Source organism: Salvelinus fontinalis, chromosome 10, assembly GCF_029448725.1.
Source record: "Salvelinus fontinalis isolate EN_2023a chromosome 10, ASM2944872v1, whole genome shotgun sequence".
NCBI classification, from domain to species: Eukaryota; Metazoa; Chordata; class Actinopteri; order Salmoniformes; family Salmonidae; genus Salvelinus; species Salvelinus fontinalis.
In genome coordinates, this window is record NC_074674.1 from 48,344,084 (window position 1) to 48,363,065 (window position 18,982).

The 18,982-nt window shown below is 44.7% G+C and overlaps 26 non-coding genes across 26 annotated transcripts; all 26 read left to right on the forward strand.

The window, feature by feature from the left end:
- Nucleotides 1–265: 265 nt before the first annotated feature.
- Nucleotides 266–347, forward strand: trnas-gcu (transfer RNA serine (anticodon GCU)). Its single transcript has one exon. It is a non-coding gene; the product is annotated as a tRNA-Ser (tRNA).
- A 478-nt stretch (nt 348–825) lies between these two features.
- On the forward strand, nt 826–907 carry trnas-gcu (transfer RNA serine (anticodon GCU)). Its single transcript has one exon. It is a non-coding gene; the product is annotated as a tRNA-Ser (tRNA).
- A 479-nt stretch (nt 908–1,386) lies between these two features.
- On the forward strand, nt 1,387–1,468 carry trnas-gcu (transfer RNA serine (anticodon GCU)). Its single transcript has one exon. It is a non-coding gene; the product is annotated as a tRNA-Ser (tRNA).
- A 478-nt stretch (nt 1,469–1,946) lies between these two features.
- On the forward strand, nt 1,947–2,028 carry trnas-gcu (transfer RNA serine (anticodon GCU)). The gene has a single exon. It is a non-coding gene; the product is annotated as a tRNA-Ser (tRNA).
- A 480-nt stretch (nt 2,029–2,508) lies between these two features.
- Nucleotides 2,509–2,590, forward strand: trnas-gcu (transfer RNA serine (anticodon GCU)). Its single transcript has one exon. It is a non-coding gene; the product is annotated as a tRNA-Ser (tRNA).
- Nucleotides 2,591–4,195: 1,605 nt separating this feature from the next.
- On the forward strand, nt 4,196–4,277 carry trnas-gcu (transfer RNA serine (anticodon GCU)). Its single transcript has one exon. It is a non-coding gene; the product is annotated as a tRNA-Ser (tRNA).
- Nucleotides 4,278–4,754: 477 nt separating this feature from the next.
- trnas-gcu (transfer RNA serine (anticodon GCU)) lies at nt 4,755–4,836 on the forward strand. Its single transcript has one exon. It is a non-coding gene; the product is annotated as a tRNA-Ser (tRNA).
- Nucleotides 4,837–5,313: 477 nt separating this feature from the next.
- On the forward strand, nt 5,314–5,395 carry trnas-gcu (transfer RNA serine (anticodon GCU)). The gene has a single exon. It is a non-coding gene; the product is annotated as a tRNA-Ser (tRNA).
- A 1,037-nt stretch (nt 5,396–6,432) lies between these two features.
- trnas-gcu (transfer RNA serine (anticodon GCU)) lies at nt 6,433–6,514 on the forward strand. The gene has a single exon. It is a non-coding gene; the product is annotated as a tRNA-Ser (tRNA).
- A 481-nt stretch (nt 6,515–6,995) lies between these two features.
- Nucleotides 6,996–7,077, forward strand: trnas-gcu (transfer RNA serine (anticodon GCU)). The gene has a single exon. It is a non-coding gene; the product is annotated as a tRNA-Ser (tRNA).
- A 478-nt stretch (nt 7,078–7,555) lies between these two features.
- On the forward strand, nt 7,556–7,645 carry trnar-ccu (transfer RNA arginine (anticodon CCU)). The gene has a single exon. It is a non-coding gene; the product is annotated as a tRNA-Arg (tRNA).
- Nucleotides 7,646–8,120: 475 nt separating this feature from the next.
- On the forward strand, nt 8,121–8,202 carry trnas-gcu (transfer RNA serine (anticodon GCU)). The gene has a single exon. It is a non-coding gene; the product is annotated as a tRNA-Ser (tRNA).
- Nucleotides 8,203–8,679: 477 nt separating this feature from the next.
- Nucleotides 8,680–8,761, forward strand: trnas-gcu (transfer RNA serine (anticodon GCU)). Its single transcript has one exon. It is a non-coding gene; the product is annotated as a tRNA-Ser (tRNA).
- A 477-nt stretch (nt 8,762–9,238) lies between these two features.
- On the forward strand, nt 9,239–9,320 carry trnas-gcu (transfer RNA serine (anticodon GCU)). Its single transcript has one exon. It is a non-coding gene; the product is annotated as a tRNA-Ser (tRNA).
- A 1,037-nt stretch (nt 9,321–10,357) lies between these two features.
- trnas-gcu (transfer RNA serine (anticodon GCU)) lies at nt 10,358–10,439 on the forward strand. Its single transcript has one exon. It is a non-coding gene; the product is annotated as a tRNA-Ser (tRNA).
- Nucleotides 10,440–10,917: 478 nt separating this feature from the next.
- Nucleotides 10,918–11,007, forward strand: trnas-gcu (transfer RNA serine (anticodon GCU)). The gene has a single exon. It is a non-coding gene; the product is annotated as a tRNA-Ser (tRNA).
- Nucleotides 11,008–11,482: 475 nt separating this feature from the next.
- On the forward strand, nt 11,483–11,564 carry trnas-gcu (transfer RNA serine (anticodon GCU)). The gene has a single exon. It is a non-coding gene; the product is annotated as a tRNA-Ser (tRNA).
- Nucleotides 11,565–12,600: 1,036 nt separating this feature from the next.
- Nucleotides 12,601–12,682, forward strand: trnas-gcu (transfer RNA serine (anticodon GCU)). Its single transcript has one exon. It is a non-coding gene; the product is annotated as a tRNA-Ser (tRNA).
- A 1,601-nt stretch (nt 12,683–14,283) lies between these two features.
- Nucleotides 14,284–14,365, forward strand: trnas-gcu (transfer RNA serine (anticodon GCU)). The gene has a single exon. It is a non-coding gene; the product is annotated as a tRNA-Ser (tRNA).
- Nucleotides 14,366–14,843: 478 nt separating this feature from the next.
- On the forward strand, nt 14,844–14,925 carry trnas-gcu (transfer RNA serine (anticodon GCU)). Its single transcript has one exon. It is a non-coding gene; the product is annotated as a tRNA-Ser (tRNA).
- A 482-nt stretch (nt 14,926–15,407) lies between these two features.
- On the forward strand, nt 15,408–15,489 carry trnas-gcu (transfer RNA serine (anticodon GCU)). Its single transcript has one exon. It is a non-coding gene; the product is annotated as a tRNA-Ser (tRNA).
- Nucleotides 15,490–15,966: 477 nt separating this feature from the next.
- trnas-gcu (transfer RNA serine (anticodon GCU)) lies at nt 15,967–16,048 on the forward strand. The gene has a single exon. It is a non-coding gene; the product is annotated as a tRNA-Ser (tRNA).
- A 479-nt stretch (nt 16,049–16,527) lies between these two features.
- On the forward strand, nt 16,528–16,609 carry trnas-gcu (transfer RNA serine (anticodon GCU)). Its single transcript has one exon. It is a non-coding gene; the product is annotated as a tRNA-Ser (tRNA).
- A 1,037-nt stretch (nt 16,610–17,646) lies between these two features.
- Nucleotides 17,647–17,728, forward strand: trnas-gcu (transfer RNA serine (anticodon GCU)). Its single transcript has one exon. It is a non-coding gene; the product is annotated as a tRNA-Ser (tRNA).
- A 479-nt stretch (nt 17,729–18,207) lies between these two features.
- Nucleotides 18,208–18,289, forward strand: trnas-gcu (transfer RNA serine (anticodon GCU)). The gene has a single exon. It is a non-coding gene; the product is annotated as a tRNA-Ser (tRNA).
- Nucleotides 18,290–18,766: 477 nt separating this feature from the next.
- trnas-gcu (transfer RNA serine (anticodon GCU)) lies at nt 18,767–18,848 on the forward strand. Its single transcript has one exon. It is a non-coding gene; the product is annotated as a tRNA-Ser (tRNA).
- The last annotated feature ends 134 nt before the right edge of the window (nt 18,849–18,982 follow it).

Consider the following 18,982-nt stretch of genomic DNA (forward strand, 5'->3'; position numbering starts at 1 on the left):
CACAATCCTAGAGCAAACTGATAAGATTCAGGAATTGAAGAATAGCTTGACCAAGGGCAACCTCAACGGTGGGATTTGAACCGAAACCTCCCCACACTTAATCAAGCACTGTACACCACTCGGCCTGACAACACAATTGTTAAATGTCTCGATGGGATCGACACATGGCCCTTTAATTGCTATGCTTAACTTTCATTGATTTCAATCAAGGGTTAAATTACAGCAACTACAGTTTGTGGGGGCAACTGCAACAAGCAGGAAAAAGGATGAGGTGGCCGAGTGGTTAAGGCGATGGACTGCTAATCCATTGTGCTACGCACGCATGGGTTCGAATCCCATCCTCATCGTGCGCACAAAAAAACATTGGTTTTGTATGGCATTGGAAGATTTTGACTCTGGCAAACACTGATAAGATGGCCCACTGCCACCGCGAAAGCACAGGACTTGGTATCTGAGTGGTGAAGCCGATGAACTACATGTGTGGATTGGAACACAAACATCTTCGCAAAACAGATGTTTTGTCTTCTCTTGCATGGCCCCACATGAATATAGAATCCCTGCACAATCCTAGAGCAAACTGATAAGATTCAGGAATTGAAGAATAGCTTCACCAAGGGCAACCTCAACGGTGGGATTTGAACCGAAACCTCCCCACACTTAATCAAGCACTGTACACCACTCGGCCTGACAACACAATTGTTAAATGTCTCGATGGGATCGACACATGGCCCTTTAATTGCTATGCTTAACTTTCATTGATTTCAATCAAGGGTTAAATTACAGCAACTACAGTTTGTGGGGGCAACTGCCACAAGCAGGAAGAAGGATGAGGTGGCCGAGTGGTTAAGGCGATGGACTGCTAATCTATTGTGCTATGCATGCATGGGTTCGAATCCCATCCTCATCGTGCGCACAAAAAATATTGGTTTTGTATGGCATTGGAAGATTTTGACTCTGGCAAACACTGATAAGATGGCCCACTGCCACCGCGAAAGCACAGGACTTGGTATTTGAGTGGTGAAGCCGATGAATTACATGTGTGGATTGGAACACGAACACAAATCTTCGCAAAACAGATGTTTTTTCTTCTCTTGCATGGCCCCACATGAATATAGAATCCCTGCACAATCCTAGAGCGACTGATAAGATTCAGAAATTGAAGAATAGCTTTACCAAAGGCAACCTCAACGGTGGGATATGAACCGAAACCTCCCCACACTTAATCAAGCACTGTAGACCACTAGGCCTGACAACACATTTTTTAAATGTCTCGATGGGATCGACACATGGCCCTGCAATTGCTATACTTAACTTTCAATGATTTCAATCAAGGGTTTAAATACAGCAACTACAGTTTGTGGGGGCAACTGCAACAAGCAGAAAAAGGATGAGGTGGCCGAGTGGTTAAGGCGATGGACTGCTAATCCATTGTGCTACGCACGCATGGGTTCGAATCCCATCCTCATCGTGCGCACAAAAAAACATTGGTTTTGTATGGCATTGGAAGATTTTGACTCTGGCAAACACTGATAAGATGGCCCACTGCCACCGCGAAAGCACAGGACTTGGTATCTGAGTGGTGAAGCCGATGAACTACATGTGTGGATTGGAACACAAACATCTTCGCAAAACAGATGTTTTTTCTTCTCTTGCATGGCCCCACATGAATATAGAATCCCTGCACAATCCTAGAGCAAACTGATAAGATTCAGGAATTGAAGAATAGCTTTACCAAGGGCAACCTCAACGGTGGGATTTGAACCGAAACCTCCCCACACTTAATCAAGCACTGTACACCACTCGGCCTGACAACACAATTGTTAAATGTCTCGATGGGATCGACACATGGCCCTTTAATTGCTATGCTTAACTTTCATTGATTTCAATCAAGGGTTAAATTACAGCAACTACAGTTTGTGGGGGCAACTGCCACAAGCAGGAAAAAGGATGAGGTGGCCGAGTGGTTAAGGCGATGGACTGCTAATCCATTGTGCTATGCATGCATGGGTTCGAATCCCATCCTCATCGTGCGCACAAAAAATATTGGTTTTGTATGGCATTGGAAGATTTTGACTCTGGCAAACACTGATAAGATGGCCCACTGCCACCGCGAAAGCACAGGACTTGGTATCTGAGTGGTGAAGCCGATGAACTACATGTGTGGATTGGAACACGAACACAAATCTTCGCAAAACAGATGTTTTTTCTTCTCTTGCATGGCCCCACATGAATATAGAATCCCTGCACAATCCTAGAGCGACTGATAAGATTCAGAAATTGAAGAATAGCTTTACCAAAGGCAACCTCAACGGTGGGATATGAACCGAAACCTCCCCACACTTAATCAAGCACTGTAGACCACTAGGCCTGACAACACATTTTTTAAATGTCTCGATGGGATCGACACATGGCCCTGCAATTGCTATACTTAACTTTCATTGATTTAGATCAAGGGTTTAAATACAGCAACTACAGTTTGTGGGGGCAACTGCCACAAGACAGAAAAAGGATGAGGTGGCCGAGTGGTTAAGGCGATGGACTGCTAATCCATTGTGCTATGCACGCATGGGTTCGAATCCCATCCTCATCGTGCCTACAATAAAACTTTGGTTTTGTATGGCATTGGAAGATTTTGACTCTGGCAAACACTGATAAGATGGCCCACTGCCACCGCGAAAGCACAGGACTTGGTATCTGAGTGGTGAAGCCGATGAACTACATGTGTGGATTGGAACACAAACATCTTCGCAAAACAGATGTTTTGTCTTCTCTTGCATGGCCCCACATGAATATAGAATCCCTGCACAATCCTAGAGCAAACTGATAAGATTCAGGAATTGAAGAATAGCTTCACCAAGGGCAACCTCAACGGTGGGATTTGAACCGAAACCTCCCCACACTTAATCAAGCACTGTACACCACTCGGCCTGACAACACAATTGTTAAATGTCTCGATGGGATCGACACATGGCCCTTTAATTGCTATGCTTAACTTTCATTGATTTCAATCAAGGGTTAAATTACAGCAACTACAGTTTGTGGGGACAACTGCCACAAGCAGGAAGAAGGATGAGGTGGCCGAGTGGTTAAGGCGATGGACTGCTAATCCATTGTGCTATCCATATATGGGTTCGAATCCCATCCTCATCGTGCGCACAAAAAATATTGGTTTTGTATGGCATTGGAAGATTTTGACTCTGGCAAACACTGATAAGATGGCCCACTGCCACCGCGAAAGCACAGGACTTGGTATTTGAGTGGTGAAGCCGATGAACTACATGTGTGGATTGGAACACGAACACAAATCTTCGCAAAACAGATGTTTTTTCTTCTCTTGCATGGCCCCACATGAATATAGAATCCCTGCACAATCCTAGAGCGACTGATAAGATTCAGAAATTGAAGAATAGCTTTACCAAAGGCAACCTCAACGGTGGGATATGAACCGAAACCTCCCCACACTTAATCAAGCACTGTAGACCACTAGGCCTGACAACACATTTTTTAAATGTCTCGATGGGATCGACACATGGCCCTGCAATTGCTATACTTAACTTTCAATGATTTCAATCAAGGGTTTAAATACAGCAACTACAGTTTGTGGGGGCAACTGCCACATGACAGAAAAAGGATGAGGTGGCCGAGTGGTTAAGGCGATGGACTGCTAATCTATTGTGCTATGCACGCATGGGTTCGAATCCCATCCTCATAGTGCGCACAAAAAAACATTGGTTTTGTATGGCATTGGAAGATTTTGACTCTGGCAAACACTGATAAGATGGCCCACTGCCACCGCGAAAGCACAGCACAGGACTTGGTATCTGAGTGGTGAAGCCGATGAACTACATGTGTGGATTGGAACACAAACATCTTCGCAAAACAGATGTTTTTTCTTCTCTTGCATGGCCCCACATGAATATAGAATCCCTGCACAATCCTAGAGCAAACTGATAAGATTCAGGAATTGAAGAATAGCTTTACCAAGGGCAACCTCAACGGTGGGATTTGAACCGAAACCTCCCCACACTTAATCAAGCACTGTACACCACTCGGCCTGACAACACATTTTTTAAATGTCTCGATGGGATCGACACATGGCCCTGCAATTGCTATGCTTAACTTTCATTGATTTCAATCAAGGGTTTAAATACAGCAACTACAGTTTGTGGGGACAACTGCCAAAAGACAGAAAAAGGATGAGGTGGCCGAGTGGTTAAGGCGATGGACTGCTAATCCATTGTGCTATGCATGCATGGGTTCGAATCCCATCCTCATCGTGCGCACAAAAAAACATTGGTTTTGTATGGCATTGGAAGATTTTGACTCTGGCAAACACTGATAAGATGGCCCACTGCCACCGCGAAAGCACAGGACTTGGTATCTGAGTGGTGAAGCCGATGAACTACATGTGTGGATTGGAACACAAACATCTTCGCAAAACAGACGTTTTTTCTTCTCTTGCATGGCCCCACATGAATTTAGAATCCCTGCACAATCCTAGAGCGACTGATAAGATTCAGAAATTGAAGAATAGCTTTACCAAGGGCAACCTCAACGGTGGGATATGATCCGAAACCTCCCCACACTTAATCAAGCACTGTAGACCACTAGGCCTGACAACACATTTTTTAAATGTCTCGATGGGATCGACACATGGCCCTGCAATTGCTATGCTTAACTTTCATTGATTTCAATCAAGGGTTTAAATACAGCAACTACAGTTTGTGGGGGCAACTGCCACAAGACAGAAAATGGATGAGGTGGCCGAGTGGTTAAGGCGATGGACTGCTAATCCGTTGTGCTATGCACTCATGGGTTCGAATCCCATCCTCGTCGTGCCTACAAAAAACCTTAGGTTTTGTATGGCATTGGAAGATTTTGACTCTGGCAAACATTGATAAGATGGCCCACTGCCACCGCGAAAGCACAGGACTTGGTATCTGAGTGGTGAAGCCGATGAACTACATGTGTGGATTGGAACACAAACATCTTCGCAAAACAGACGTTTTTTCTTCTCTTGCATGGCCCCACATGAATATAGAATCCCTGCACAATCCTAGAGCGACTGATAAGATTCAGAAATTGAAGAATAGCTTTACCAAGGGCAACCTCAACGGTGGGATTTGAACCGAAAACTCCCCACACTTAATCAAGCACTGTAGACCACTAGGCCTGACAACACAATTTTTAAATGTCTCGATGGGATCGACACATGGCCCTGCAATTGCTATGCTTAACTTTCATTGATTTCAATCAAGGGTTTAAATACAGCAACTACAGTTTGTGGGGGCAACTGCCACAAGCAGGAAAAAGGATGAGGTGGCCGAGTGGTTAAGGCGATGGACTGCTAATCCATTGTGCTATGCACTTATGGGTTCGAATCCCATCCTCATCGTGGCAAAAAGAAAACTTTGGTTTTGTATGGCATTGGAAGATTTTGACTCTGGCAAACATTGATAAGATGGCCCACTGCCACCGCGAAAGCACAGGACTTGGTATCTGAGTGGTGAAGCCGATGAACTACATGTGTGGATTGGAACACAAACATCTTCGCAAAACAGATGTTTTTTCTTCTCTTGCATGGCCCCACATGAATATAGAATCCCTGCACAATCCTAGAGCGACTGATAAGATTCAGGAATTGAAGAATAGCTTTACCAAGGGCAACCTCAACGGTGGGATTTGAACCGAAACCTCCCCACACTTAATCAAGCACTGTAGACCACTAGGCCTGACAACACATTTTTTAAATGTCTCGATGGGATCGACACATGGCCCTGCAATTGCTATGCTTAACTTTCATTGATTTCAATCAAGGGTTTAAATACAGCAACTTCAGTTTGTGGGGGCAATTGCCACAAGCAGGAAAAAGGATGAGGTGGCTGAGTGGTTAAGGCGATGGACTGCTAATCCATTGTGCTATGCACGCATGGGTTTGAATCCCATCCTCATTGTGCGCACAAAAATACATTGGTTTTGTATGGCACTGGAAGATTTTGACTCTGGCAAACACTGATAAGATGGCCCACTGCGACCGCGAAAGCACAGGACTTGGTATCTGAGTGGTGAAGCCGATGAACTACATGTGTGGATTGGAACACAAACATCTTCGCAAAACAGATGTTTTGTCTTCTCTTGCATGGCCCCACATGAATATAGAATCCCTGCACAATCCTAGAGCAAACTGATAAGATTCAGGAATTGAAGAATAGCTTTACCAAGGGCAACCTCAACGGTGGGATTTGAACCGAAACCTCCCCACACTTAATCAAGCACTGTACACCACTCGGCCTGACAACACAATTGTTAAATGTCTCGATGGGATCGACACATGGCCCTTTAATTGCTATGCTTAACTTTCATTGATTTCAATCAAGGGTTAAATTACAGCAACTACAGTTTGTGGGGGCAACTGCCACAAGCAGGAATAAGGATGAGGTGGCCGAGTGGTTAAGGCGATGGACTGCTAATCCATTGTGCTATGCACGCATGGGTTCGAATCCCATCCTCATCGTGCGCACAGAAAGACATTTGTTTTGTATGGCATTGGAAGATTTTGACTCTGGCAAACACTGATAAGATGGCCCACTGCCACCGCGAAAGCACAGGACTTGGTATCTGAGTGGTGAAGCCGATGAACTACATGTGTGGATTGGAACACGAACACAAATCTTCGCAAAACAGATGTTTTTTCTTCTCTTGCATGGCCCCACATGAATATAGAATCCCTGCACAATCCTAGAGCGACTGATAAGATTCAGAAATTGAAGAATAGCTTTACCAAAGGCAACCTCAACGGTGGGATTTGAACCGAAACCTCCCCACACTTAATCAAGCACTGTACACCACTCGGCCTGACAACACATTTTTTAAATGTCTCGATGGGATCGACACATGGCCCTTTAATTGCTATGCTTAACTTTCATTGATTTCAATCAAGGGTTAAATTACAGCAACTACAGTTTGTGGGGGCAACTGCCACAAGCAGGAATAAGGATGAGGTGGCCGAGTGGTTAAGGCGATGGACTGCTAATCCATTGTGCTATGCACGCATGGGTTCGAATCCCATCCTCATCGTGCGCACAGAAAGACATTTGTTTTGTATGGCATTGGAAGATTTTGACTCTGGCAAACACTGATAAGATGGCCCACTGCCACCGCGAAAGCACAGGACTTGGTATCTGAGTGGTGAAGCCGATGAACTACATGTGTGGATTGGAACACAAACATCTTCGCAAAACAGATGTTTTGTCTTCTCTTGCATGGCCCCACATGAATATAGAATTCCTGCACAATCCTAGAGCAAACTGATAAGATTCAGGAATTGAAGAATAGCTTTACCAAGGGCAACCTCAACGGTGGGATTTGAACCGAAACCTCCCCACACTTAATCAAGCACTGTACACCACTCGGCCTGACAACACAATTGTTAAATGTCTCGATGGGATCGACACATGGCCCTTTAATTGCTATGCTTAACTTTCATTGATTTCAATCAAGGGTTAAATTACAGCAACTACAGTTTGTGGGGGCAACTGCAACAAGCAGGAAGAAGGTTGAGGTGGCCGAGTGGTTAAGGCGATGGACTCCTAATCCATTGTGCTATGCACGCATGGGTTCGAATCCCATCCTCATAGTGCGCACAAAAGAACATTGGTTTTGTATGGCATTGGAAGATTTTGACTCTGGCAAACACTGATAAGATGGCCCACTGCCACCGCGAAAGCACAGCACAGGACTTGGTATCTGAGTGGTGAAGCCGATGAACTACATGTGTGGATTGGAACACAAACATCTTCGCAAAACAGATGTTTTTTCTTCTCTTGCATGGCCCCACATGAATATAGAATCCCTGCACATTCCTAGAGCGACTGATAAGATTCAGGAATTGAAGAATAGCTTTACCAAGGGCAACCTCAACGGTGGGATTTGAACCGAAATCCTCCCCACACTTAATCAAGCACTGTAGACCACTCGGCCTGACAACACATTTTTTAAATGTCTCGATGGGATCGACACATGGCCCTGCAATTGCTATGCTTAACTTTCATTGATTTCAATCAAGGGTTTAAATACAGCAACTACAGTTTGTGGGGACAACTGCCAAAAGACAGAAAAAGGATGAGGTGGCCGAGTGGTTAAGGCGATGGACTGCTAATCCATTGTGCTATGCATGCATGGGTTCGAATCCCATCCTCATCGTGCGCACAAAAAAACATTGGTTTTGTATGGCATTGGAAGATTTTGACTCTGGCAAACACTGATAAGATGGCCCACTGCCACCGCGAAAGCACAGGACTTGGTATCTGAGTGGTGAAGCCGATGAACTACATGTGTGGATTGGAACACAAACATCTTCGCAAAACAGACGTTTTTTCTTCTCTTGCATGGCCCCACATGAATATAGAATCCCTGCACAATCCTAGAGCGACTGATAAGATTCAGAAATTGAAGAATAGCTTTACCAAGGGCAACCTCAACGGTGGGATATGATCCGAAACCTCCCCACACTTAATCAAGCACTGTAGACCACTAGGCCTGACAACACATTTTTTAAATGTCTCGATGGGATCGACACATGGCCCTGCAATTGCTATGCTTAACTTTCATTGATTTCAATCAAGGGTTTAAATACAGCAACTACAGTTTGTGGGGGCAACTGCCACAAGACAGAAAATGGATGAGGTGGCCGAGTGGTTAAGGCGATGGACTGCTAATCCGTTGTGCTATGCACTCATGGGTTCGAATCCCATCCTCATCGTGCCTACAAAAAACCTTAGGTTTTGTATGGCATTGGAAGATTTTGACTCTGGCAAACATTGATAAGATGGCCCACTGCCACCGCGAAAGCACAGGACTTGGTATCTGAGTGGTGAAGCCGATGAACTACATGTGTGGATTGGAACACAAACATCTTCGCAAAACAGACGTTTTTTCTTCTCTTGCATGGCCCCACATGAATATAGAATCCCTGCACAATCCTAGAGCGACTGATAAGATTCAGAAATTGAAGAATAGCTTTACCAAGGGCAACCTCAACGGTGGGATTTGAACCGAAACCTCCCCACACTTAATCAAGCACTGTAGACCACTAGGCCTGACAACACAATTTTTAAATGTCTCGATGGGATCGACACATGGCCCTGCAATTGCTATGCTTAACTTTCATTGATTTCAATCAAGGGTTTAAATACAGCAACTACAGTTTGTGGGGGCAACTGCCACAAGCAGGAAAAAGGATGAGGTGGCCGAGTGGTTAAGGCGATGGACTGCTAATCCATTGTGCTATGCACGCATGGGTTCGAATCCCATCCTCATCGTGGCAAAAAGAAAACTTTGTTTTTGTATGGCATTGGAAGATTTTGACTCTGGCAAACATTGATAAGATGGCCCACTGCCACCGCGAAAGCACAGGACTTGGTATCTGAGTGGTGAAGCCGATGAACTACATGTGTGGATTGGAACACAAACATCTTCGCAAAACAGATGTTTTTTCTTCTCTTGCATGGCCCCACATGAATATAGAATCCCTGCACAATCCTAGAGCGACTGATAAGATTCAGGAATTGAAGAATAGCTTTACCAAGGGCAACCTCAACGGTGGGATTTGAACCGAAACCTCCCCACACTTAATCAAGCACTGTAGACCACTAGGCCTGACAACACATTTTTTAAATGTCTCGATGGGATCGACACATGGCCCTTTAATTGCTATGCTTAACTTTCATTGATTTCAATCAAGGGTTTAAATACAGCAACTTCAGTTTGTGGGGGCAATTGCCACAAGCAGGAATAAGGATGAGGTGGCTGAGTGGTTAAGGCGATGGACTGCTAATCCATTGTGCTATGCACGCATGGGTTTGAATCCCATCCTCATTGTGCGCACAAAAATACATTGGTTTTGTATGGCACTGGAAGATTTTGACTCTGGCAAACACTGATAAGATGGCCCACTGCGACCGCGAAAGCACAGGACTTGGTATCTGAGTGGTGAAGCCGATGAACTACATGTGTGGATTGGAACACAAACATCTTCGCAAAACAGATGTTTTGTCTTCTCTTGCATGGCCCCACATGAATATAGAATCCCTGCACAATCCTAGAGCAAACTGATAAGATTCAGGAATTGAAGAATAGCTTCACCAAGGGCAACCTCAACGGTGGGATTTGAACCGAAACCTCCCCACACTTAATCAAGCACTGTACACCACTCGGCCTGACAACACAATTGTTAAATGTCTCGATGGGATCGACACATGGCCCTTTAATTGCTATGCTTAACTTTCATTGATTTCAATCAAGGGTTAAATTACAGCAACTACAGTTTGTGGGGGCAACTGCCACAAGCAGGAATAAGGATGAGGTGGCCGAGTGGTTAAGGCGATGGACTGCTAATCCATTGTGCTATGCACGCATGGGTTCGAATCCCATCCTCATCGTGCGCACAGAAAGACATTTGTTTTGTATGGCATTGGAAGATTTTGACTCTGGCAAACACTGATAAGATGGCCCACTGCCACCGCGAAAGCACAGGACTTGGTATCTGAGTGGTGAAGCCGATGAACTACATGTGTGGATTGGAACACAAACATCTTCGCAAAACAGATGTTTTGTCTTCTCTTGCATGGCCCCACATGAATATAGAATCCCTGCACAATCCTAGAGCAAACTGATAAGATTCAGGAATTGAAGAATAGCTTTACCAAGGGCAACCTCAACGGTGGGATTTGAACCGAAACCTCCCCACACTTAATCAAGCACTGTACACCACTCGGCCTGACAACACAATTGTTAAATGTCTCGATGGGATCGACACATGGCCCTTTAATTGCTATGCTTAACTTTCATTGATTTCAATCAAGGGTTAAATTACAGCAACTACAGTTTGTGGGGGCAACTGCAACAAGCAGGAAAAAGGTTGAGGTGGCCGAGTGGTTAAGGCGATGGACTGCTAATCCATTGTGCTATGCACGCATGGGTTCGAATCCCATCCTCATAGTGCGCACAAAAAAACATTGGTTTTGTATGGCATTGGAAGATTTTGACTCTGGCAAACACTGATAAGATGGCCCACTGCCACCGCGAAAGCACAGCACAGGACTTGGTATCTGAGTGGTGAAGCCGATGAACTACATGTGTGGATTGGAACACAAACATCTTCGCAAAACAGATGTTTTTTCTTCTCTTGCATGGCCCCACATGAATATAGAATCCCTGCACATTCCTAGAGCGACTGATAAGATTCAGGAATTGAAGAATAGCTTTACCAAGGGCAACCTCAACGGTGGGATTTGAACCGAAATCCTCCCCACACTTAATCAAGCACTGTAGACCACTCGGCCTGACAACACATTTTTTAAATGTCTCGATGGGATCGACACATGGCCCTGCAATTGCTATGCTTAACTTTCATTGATTTCAATCAAGGGTTTAAATACAGCAACTACAGTTTGTGGGGACAACTGCCAAAAGACAGAAAAAGGATGAGGTGGCCGAGTGGTTAAGGCGATGGACTGCTAATCCATTGTGCTATGCATGCATGGGTTCGAATCCCATCCTCATCGTGCGCACAAAAAAACATTGGTTTTGTATGGCATTGGAAGATTTTGACTCTGGCAAACACTGATAAGATGGCCCACTGCCACCGCGAAAGCACAGGACTTGGTATCTGAGTGGTGAAGCCGATGAACTACATGTGTGGATTGGAACACAAACATCTTCGCAAAACAGACGTTTTTTCTTCTCTTGCATGGCCCCACATGAATATAGAATCCCTGCACAATCCTAGAGCGACTGATAAGATTCAGAAATTGAAGAATAGCTTTACCAAGGGCAACCTCAACGGTGGGATATGATCCGAAACCTCCCCACACTTAATCAAGCACTGTAGACCACTAGGCCTGACAACACATTTTTTAAATGTCTCGATGGGATCGACACATGGCCCTGCAATTGCTATGCTTAACTTTCATTGATTTCAATCAAGGGTTTAAATACAGCAACTACAGTTTGTGGGGGCAACTGCCACAAGACAGAAAATGGATGAGGTGGCCGAGTGGTTAAGGCGATGGACTGCTAATCCGTTGTGCTATACACTCATGGGTTCGAATCCCATCCTCATCGTGCCTACAAAAAACCTTAGGTTTTGTATGGCATTGGAAGATTTTGACTCTGGCAAACATTGATAAGATGGCCCACTGCCACCGCGAAAGCACAGGACTTGGTATCTGAGTGGTGAAGCCGATGAACTACATGTGTGGATTGGAACACAAACATCTTCGCAAAACAGACGTTTTTTCTTCTCTTGCATGGCCCCACATGAATATAGAATCCCTGCACAATCCTAGAGCGACTGATAAGATTCAGAAATTGAAGAATAGCTTTACCAAGGGCAACCTCAACGGTGGGATTTGAACCGAAACCTCCCCACACTTAATCAAGCACTGTAGACCACTAGGCCTGACAACACAATTTTTAAATGTCTCGATGGGATCGACACATGGCCCTGCAATTGCTATGCTTAACTTTCATTGATTTCAATCAAGGGTTTAAATACAGCAACTACAGTTTGTGGGGGCAACTGCCACAAGCAGGAAAAAGGATGAGGTGGCCGAGTGGTTAAGGCGATGGACTGCTAATCCATTGTGCTATGCACGCATGGGTTCGAATCCCATCCTCATCGTGGCAAAAAGAAAACTTTGGTTTTGTATGGCATTGGAAGATTTTGACTCTGGCAAACATTGATAAGATGGCCCACTGCCACCGCGAAAGCACAGGACTTGGTATCTGAGTGGTGAAGCCGATGAACTACATGTGTGGATTGGAACACAAACATCTTCGCAAAACAGATGTTTTTTCTTCTCTTGCATGGCCCCACATGAATATAGAATCCCTGCACAATCCTAGAGCGACTGATAAGATTCAGGAATTGAAGAATAGCTTTACCAAGGGCAACCTCAACGGTGGGATTTGAACCGAAACCTCCCCACACTTAATCAAGCACTGTAGACCACTAGGCCTGACAACACATTTTTTAAATGTCTCGATGGGATCGACACATGGCCCTGCACTTGCTATGCTTAACTTTCATTGATTTCAATCAAGGGTTTAAATACAGCAACTTCAGTTTGTGGGGGCAATTGCCACAAGCAGGAAAAAGGATGAGGTGGCTGAGTGGTTAAGGCGATGGACTGCTAATCCATTGTGCTATGCACGCATGGGTTTGAATCCCATCCTCATTGTGCGCACAAAAATACATTGGTTTTGTATGGCACTGGAAGATTTTGACTCTGGCAAACACTGATAAGATGGCCCACTGCGACCGCGAAAGCACAGGACTTGGTATCTGAGTGGTGAAGCCGATGAACTACATGTGTGGATTGGAACACAAACATCTTCGCAAAACAGATGTTTTGTCTTCTCTTGCATGGCCCCACATGAATATAGAATCCCTGCACAATCCTCGAGCAAACTGATAAGATTCAGGAATTGAAGAATAGCTTTAACAAGGGCAACCTCAACGGTGGGATTTGAACCGAAACCTCCCCACACTTAATCAAGCACTGTAGACAACTCTGCCTGACAACACATTTGTTAAATGTCTCGATGGGATTGACACATGGCCCTGCAATTGCTATGCTTAACTTTCATTGATTTCAATCAAGGGATTAAATACAGAAACTACAGTTTGTGGGGGCAAATGCCAAAAGACATAAAATGAATGAGGTGGCCGAGTGGTTAAGGCGATGGACTGCTAATCCATTGTGCTATGCACCCATGGGTTCGAATCCCATCCTCATCGTGCGCACAAAAAAATATTGGTTTTGTATGGCATTGGAAGATTTTGACTCTCGCAAACACTGATAAGATGGCCCACTGCCACCGCGAAAGCACAGGACTTGGTATCTGAGTGGTGAAGCCGATGAACTACATGTGTGGATTGGAACACAAACATCTTCGCAAAACAGATGTTTTTTCTTCTCTTGCATGGCCCCACATGAATATAGAATCCCTGCACAATCCTAGAGCAAACTGATAAGATTCAGGAATTGAAGAATAGCTTTACCAAGGGCAACCTCAACAGTGGGATTTGAACCGAAACCTCCCCACACTTAATCAAGCACTGTAGACCACTCGGCCTGACAACACATTTGTTAATTAAATGTCTCGATGGGATCGACACATGGCCCTGCAATTGCTATGCTTAACTTTCATTGATTTCAATCAAGGGTTAAATTACAGCAACTACAGTTTGTGGGGGCAACTGCCACAAGCAGGAAAAGGGATGAGGTGGCCGAGTGGTTAAGGCGATGGACTGCTAATCCATTGTGCTATGCACGCATGGGTTCGAATCCCATCCTCATCGTACCTACAAAAAAACATTGGTTTTGTATGGCATTGGAAGATTTTGACTCTGGGAAACACTGATAAGATGGCCCACTGCGACCGCGAAAGCACAGGACTTGGTATCTGAGTGGTGAAGCCGATGAACTACATGTGTGGATTGGAACACAAACATCTTCGCAAAACAGATGTTTTGTCTTCTCTTGCATGGCCCCACATGAATATAGAATCCCTGCACAATCCTAGAGCAAACTGATAAGATTCAGGAATTGAAGAATAGCTTTACCAAGGGCAACCTCAACGGTGGGATTTGAACCGAAACCTCCCCACACTTAATCAAGCACTGTAGACAACTCGGCCTGACAACACATTTGTTAAATGTCTCGATGGGATCGACACATGGCCCTGCAATTGCTATGCTTAACTTTCATTGATTTCAATCAAGGGTTTAAATACAGAAACTACAGTTTGTGGGGGCAACTGCCACAAGACAGAAAAAGAATGAGGTGGCCGAGTGGTTAAGGCGATGGACTGCTAATCCATTGTGCTATGCACGCATGGGTTAGAATCCCATCCTCATCGTGCGCACAAAAAAACATTGGTTTTGTATGGCATTGGAAGATTTTGACTCTCGCAAACACTGATAAGATGGCCCACTGCCACCGCGAAAGCACAGGACTTGGTATCTGAGTGGTGAAGCCGATGAACTACATGTGTGGATTGGAACACAAACATCTTCGCAAAACAGATGTTTTGTCTTCTCTTGCATGGCCCCACATGAATATAGAATCCCTGCACAATCCTAGAGCAAACTGATAAGATTCAGGAATTGAAGAATAGCTTTACCAAGGGCAACCTCAACAGTGGGATTTGAACCGAAACCTCCCCACACTTAATCAAGCACTGTAGACAACTCTGCCTGACAACACATTTGTTAATTAAATGTCTCGATGGGATCGACACATGGCCCTGCAATTGCTATGCTTAACTTTCATTGATTTCAATCAAGGGTTAAAATACAGCAACTACAGTATGTGGGGGCAACTGCCACAGGCAGGAAAAAGGATGAGGTGGCTGAGTGGTTAAGGCGATGGACTGCTAATCCATTGTGCTATGCACGCATGGGTTCGAATCCCATCCTCATCGTACCTACAAAAAAATTTGGGTTTTGTATGGCATTGGAAGATTTTGACTCTGGCAAACACTGATAAGATGGCCCACTGCCACCGCGAAAGCACAGGACTTGGTATCTGAGTGGTGAAGCCGATGAACTACATGTGTGGATTGGAACACAAACATCTTCGCAAAACAGATGTTTTTTCTTCTCTTGCATGGCCCCACATGAATATAGAATCCCTGCACAATCCTAGAGCGACTGATAAGATTCAGAAATTGAAGAATAGCTTTACCAAGGGCAACCTCAACGGTGGGATATGAACCGAAACCTCCCCACACTTAATCAAGCACTGTACACCACTCGGCCTGACAACACAATTGTTAAATGTCTCGATGGGATCGACACATGGCCCTGCAATTGCTATGCTTAACTTTCATTGATTTCAATCAAGGGTTAAATTACAGCAACTACAGTTTTTGGGGTCACCTGCCACAAGCAGGAAAAAGGATGAGGTGGCCGAGTGGTTAAGGCGATGGACTGCTAATCCATTGTGCTATGCACGCATGGGTTCTAATCCCATCCTCATCTTACCTACAAAAAAACATTGGTTTTGTATGGCATTGGAAGATTTTGACTCTGGGAAACACTGATAAGATGGCCCACTGCGACCGCGAAAGCACAGGACTTGGTATCTGAGTGGTGAAGCCGATGAACTACATGTGTGGATTGGAACAGCAAACATCTTCGCAAAACAGATGTTTTGTCTTCTCTTGCATGGCCCCACATGAATATAGAATCCCTGCACAATCCTAGAGCAAACTGATAAGATTCAGGAATTGAAGAATAGCTTTACCAAGGGCAACCTCAACAGTGGGATATGAACCGAAACCTCCCCACACTTAATCAAGCACTGTAGACCACTCGGCCTGACAACACATTTGTTAAATGTCTCGATGGGATCGACACATGGCCCTGCAATTGCTATGCTTAACTTTCATTGATTTCAATCAAGGGTTTAAATACAGAAACTACAGTTTGTGGGGTCACCTGCCACAAGCAGGAAAAAGGATGAGGTGGCCGAGTGGTTAAGGCGATGGACTGCTAATCCATTGTGTTATGCACGCATGGGTTCGAATCCCATCCTCATCGTACCTACAAAAAATTTTTGGTTTTGTATGGCATTGGAAGATTTTGACTCTGGGAAACACTGATAAGATGGCCCACTGCGACCGCGAAAGCACAGGACTTGGTATCTGAGTGGTGAAGCCGATGAACTACATGTGTGGATTGGAACACAAACATCTTCGCAAAACAGATGTTTTGTCTTCTCTTGCATGGCCCCACATGAATATAGAATCCCTGCACAATCCTAGAGCAAACTGATAAGATTCAGGAATTGAAGAATAGCTTTACCAAGGGCAACCTCAACGGTGGGATTTGAACCGAAACCTCCCCACACTTAATCAAGCACTGTAGACAACTCTGCCTGACAACACATTTGTTAAATATCTCGATGGGATCGACAAATGGCCCTGCAATTGCTATGCTCAACTTTCATTGATTTCAATCAAGGGTTTAATTACAGCAACTACAGTTTGTTGGGGCAACTGCCAAAAGACAGAAACAGAATGAGTTGGTCGAGTGCTTAAGGCGATGGACTGCTAATCCGTTGTGCTATGCACGCATGGGTTCGAATCCCATCCTCATCGTACCTTCAAAAAAACTTTGGTTTTGTATGGCATTGGAAGATTTTGACTCTGGCAAACACTGATAAGATGGCCCACTGCGACCGCGAAAGCACAGGACTTGGTATCTGAGTGGTGAAGCCGATGAACTATATGTGTGGATTGGAACACAAACATCTTCGCAAAACAGATGTTTTGTCTTCTGTTGCATGGCCCCACATGAATATAGAATCCCTGCACAATCCTAGAGCGACTGATAAGATTCAGAAATTGAAGAATAGCTTTACCAAGGGCAACCTCAACGGTGGGACATGAACCGAAACCTCCCCACACTTAATCAAGCACTGTAGACCACTCGGCCTGACAACACATTTTTTAAATGTCTCGATGGGATCGACACATGGCCCTGCAATTGCTATGCTTAACTTTCATTGATTTCAATCAAGGGTTTAAATACAGCAACTACAGTTTTTGGGGTCAACTGCCACAAGCAGGAAAAAGGATGAGGTGGCCGAGTGGTTAAGGCGATGGACTGCTAATCCATTGTGCTATGCACGCATGGGTTTGAATCCCATCCTCATCGTACCTACAAAAAAACTTTGCTTTTGTATGGCATTGGAAGATTTTGACTCTGGCAAACACTGATAAGATGGCCCACTGCGACCGCGAAAGCACAGGACTTGGTATCTGAGTGGTGAAGCCGATGAACTATATGTGTGGATTGGAACACAAACATCTTCGCAAAACAGATGTTTTGTCTTCTGTTGCATGGCCCCACATGAATATAGAATCCCTGCACAATCCTAGAGCAAACTGATAAGATTCAGAAATTGAAGAATAGCTTTACCAAGGGCAACCTCAACGGTGGGATATGAACCGAAACCTCCCCACACTTAATCAAGCACTGTACACTACTCGGCCTGACAACACAATTGTTAAATGTCTCGATGGGATCGACACATGGCCCTGCAATTGCTATGCTTAACTCTCTTTGATTTCAATCAAGGGTCTAAATTACAGCAACTACAGTTTATGGGGGCATCTGCCACAAGACTGAAAAAGGATGAGGTGGCCGAGTGGTTAAGGCGATGGACTGCTAATCCATTGTGCTATGCACGCATGGGTTCGAATCCCATCCTCATCGTGCGCACAAAAAAACATTGGTTTTGTATGGCATTGGAAGATTTTGACTCTGGCAAACACTGATAAGATGGCCCACTGCCACCGCGAAAGCACAGGACTTGGTATCTGAGTGGTGAAGCCGATGAACTACATCTGTGGATTGGAACACAAACATCTTCGCAAAACAGATGTTTTTTCTTCTCTTGCATGGCCCCACATGAATATAGAATCCCTGCACAATCCTAGAGCGACTGATAAGATTCAGAAATTGAAGAATAGCTTTACCAAGGGCAACCTCAACGGTGGGATATGAACCGAAACCTCCCCACACTTAATCAAGCACTGTACACCACTCGGCCTGACAACACAATTGTTAAATGTCTCGATGGGATCGACACATGGCCCTGCAATTGCTATGCTTAACTTTCATTGATTTCAATCAAGGGTTTAAATACAGCAACTACAGTTTGTGGGGGCAACTGCCACAAGACAGAAAAAGGATGAGGTGGCCGAATGGTTAAGGCGATGGACTGCTAATCCATTGTGCTATGCACGCATGGGTTCGAATCCCATCCTCATCGTGCGCACAAAAAAAACATTGGTTTTGTATGGCATTGGAATATTTTGACTCTGGCAAACACTGATAAGATGGCCCACTGCCACCGCGAAAGCACAGGACTTGGTATCTGAGTGGTGAAGCCGATGAACTACATGT